Here is a 3,815-nt window from a genome sequence, read left to right on the forward strand (position 1 = left end):
GACTTGCTTTTAAAAGAGATTTAGCTCCAGCTATAAACTTTTTAAAAATCTGTAGAAACCGTTGACTGGGATTTTTTTTTTATATATTGGGCTAGTATTTATTAAAGAATTTTCTTTAAAGAAATTTCTAGAATAATATAGAACCTATAGATGTGTACAAATGTTTGAAAAAAATACTCATCGGTTAAGACGAATTGATATAGATCTAAGTCATTGTGTAAAAGTAGGAGAATCTAGATCTAGGTGTTTGATAGTTCAGTAGCCTAGATATTTGATAATAAGTTGCGCATCAAATTTTTGACCGCATGCTACAGTAGTGAAGATAGCGTATTATTTTCATCCGAAACATTAATTTCCGCATCCATACACCTTTTTGAGCCTTTATAAGCACACGTAGTCCTACTTTAATTATGTTTTTGTTTTTGAAAGCATTTTCAATTCCTTTCACTTCCCACGCGCGGCACATATAATTATGATTATAATTTAAGATTCCAAATCTGACGAATGTATTATTAAATAGCGTATAATGCTGAGTTAGCCAATGCATTGCAATGCGCACTATTATCAATTGATCGAATTGTAACAAGACTTCAATTTGATCCGTAACAAGAGACCACTTATTTTTTTATACGTGTTCATGAATGTGTGTTTGTTTACTGTGTGCGGGGATTAAAAATTAAAGATTAAAGATTCCAGATCTGACGAATGTATTTATAAAATAGCGTAATAGTGCTGGGTTAGCCAATGCCTTGCGATACGCGCTTTTATCAATTAATTGAATTGTAACAGGACTTCGATTTGATCCGTAACAAGACAACACTTATTTTTTCTTATACGTGTTCAAAAATGTGTGTTTGTTTACTGTGTGCGGGCATTAAAGATTCCAGGTCTGACGAATGTATTTATTAAATAGCATATAGGCCTATAGGGCAGGGGTGTCCAACGCATTGCGATACGCACTTTTATCAATTGATCGAATTGTAACAAGACTTCAATTTGATCCGTAACAAGAGGCCACTTATTTTTTATACGTGTTCATGAATGTGTGTTTGTTTACTGTGTGCGGGGATTAAAAATTAAAGATTAAAGATTCCAGATCTGACGAATGTATTTATAAAATAGCGTAATAGTGCTGGGTTAGCCAATGCCTTGCGATACGCGCTTTTATCAATTAATTGAATTGTAACAGGACTTCGATTTGATCCGTAACAAGACAACACTTATTTTTTCTTATACGTGTTCAAAAATGTGTGTTTGTTTACTGTGTGCGGGCATTAAAGATTCCAGGTCTGACGAATGTATTTATTAAATAGCATATAGGCCTATAGGGCAGGGGTGTCCAACGCATTGCGATACGCACTTTTATCAATTAATCGAATTGAAACAGGACTTCAATTTGATCCGTAACAACAGACCACTTATTTTTTCTTGTTCGTGTTCCAAAATATGTGTTTGTTTACTGTGTGCGGGGATTACAGGGGGACAAGCCCATCCCCTCGACATGTGATCCAGAGTATGGGGATACATTTTTCTCAAAATGCACACAGCTCTGAAATCCTTGACCAGTGATCACTCGCCATGGAACTCTTTCTGTTGTGACTGTAGACACAAGTTTCTTCATTATCACATCTGAATGAGCCTCTCATTCATGCATTAGAAATCACACTCCCAACACACAGAAAATGACTTTGAACATATATTCAGGAAACATATGCCAGTTCCACTCTTGTTTACTTTGTTTTGCATTATTGGCTTTTATGTGTAAAACAATATTTAGAGGCCTTTTCTGCATTTTTGTGTTTTTGGCAGCATGTACAATAGGCCTATGTATTTTATGTGCAACCGACACATTCTCCAATCGTAGATCTAGTATTAATCAAGACTATATCTAGATACTTTTCCAACAGAGTTAATGTTCATAATTAGTGTTATTATCAAGTGTATTGTGATTGTGAAGATCTTTAGTAGATCTAGATCTAGTAGTAGATCTAGAGATCTAGATATATATCTAGATCTATCTAGATCTAGATCCCATCCCATCCCATCATTAAAAAAACAACAACAAACCAACAATACAGATACAAAAACATTGTAACATTGCCAATTATGACATATTGTTGGCAGTAAAAATGTACTAGACTATTTCACTATATTTCCTCTTCGAAGAAAGTTTTAAAATACTGATGTAACTTAATGTAAGGTGTCTTCCAAGCCCTACCACTAGCATCAGCGTGCATAGCAACGCGAAGCCTCGCTGTGCGGCGCAGCCAAAGGTGCCCTCAACTGGCCGCCATGTTTTAGTTTCAATTCCTCACAGCGAATCGGCGATCGCGAAGAGGGAGTTCCGCTTCTATAAGTGTAGAATTCTGTGTGTAGATCTTACCTTCCTTCCACAAGATCAAGTGGCTGAAAGGCAGCAGTAAGGTCCAGTAGGAGCCAAGGACTAGCAGTAAAAATTGGCCGCTTTTAAGGACAAGCGGGTTGACTCAAATTTCGGGGGTTTCCAGAAATCTTGACCTACACCAAAAGTGGGCATTGCCCTACCTATAGGAGAAGTCTGGTTTCATTGGTATTTGTTTGATTGAAGAGAAGACTCTCTTTGTCTTTTAAAGAAACTGTAAAAAGGCAAAAACTTTACCTTCGATTTTCTCAAAACTCCTTTTTTTCGGAATAGCCCAATTGTGCTTAAAAGCGACCAATTTAAGAAGGTTGCACGAGAAGAATCAGGAACCCAGGGATGGGGCAACGGACGTGAGGGTATGGAAGACATAAATTGGAGACGAAAGCTGACGACAGAACATTGTTAGAGAGCAGGAATTAATAAAGCATTTTCCGTCGCTATCCGGATTCGAACCCAGGGTCCATTGAATGAGGGGCAAACACCCTCTTGACCACGAGAGCCCCCACGTGTCTTCAAGGCTCTGTATGGGCGTCCAAAAGAAACTTGATAATTTAATCACCCTATCATCCTGTTACCGTTAAAGCCTTGCATTACCCACTCCTGCGGCATACCAATTAGATCTAATTTAAAGCTAATTAAACTCTGCATCATATACATTGATAATTCATCTATATTAAGAGATGCCTGAGATATTATGGTAACTCAAAATTTGCCTTAAAAAATCAGGCTTTGCAAAATTGTGCGAAAGCAAAAAAAAACACCCTTAAATATTGTATTCGTGTGTGTGCCGAGGAGCATCAATAGGCTTATTGATAAAATATTATATTAAATATATATTGCACATCCAATAAACGTAGAATTTTGTCTCTGCAATAAACAATATTCTTTTAGTATTACGATATTTTATTACGATAGTTTTAAAAAATGGAAAACAGAGCAACCCAGGCAAACTTGGACTTAACATTAAATTAATTAAATGAATTGTTATTTTGTTCAGGAACCATTGGTTTGTGTAGTGCACGAACCCAATGGGCATCGACTGTATTAAATTTGGACATAATATGATGTGTCATTTCATCCCAAATGTCACAGAGAGTTGCAGACAAAGGGTCTGAATTGGGAGCAAAGTTGATTCGTCAGCTGCTGTTTCATGGGACTTCACATATTGAGGATTCATATTGGGGCTCTAGGGCCTATTTACTAGTGACCACTCTAATGTTGGTTTGATTTGGTTTTCCAAGAATTGTCTAGTGACTTTTGCCCGATGAGAAAGTACTTTGCTATGCATGGAGATGCCTACTTGAATGACGCCATGAGGAGAAAAAAATGGTAGGACATGACATTCCAGCACTTACCGACGTAGCCCACTAAACCAAGCCATACGGTGATTCTCATGAGGGCGCTTTTGTTCATT

Source organism: Aplysia californica, unplaced genomic scaffold (genome assembly GCF_000002075.1).
Source record: "Aplysia californica isolate F4 #8 unplaced genomic scaffold, AplCal3.0 scaffold00254, whole genome shotgun sequence".
In the NCBI taxonomy this organism is placed as follows: Eukaryota; Metazoa; Mollusca; class Gastropoda; order Aplysiida; family Aplysiidae; genus Aplysia; species Aplysia californica.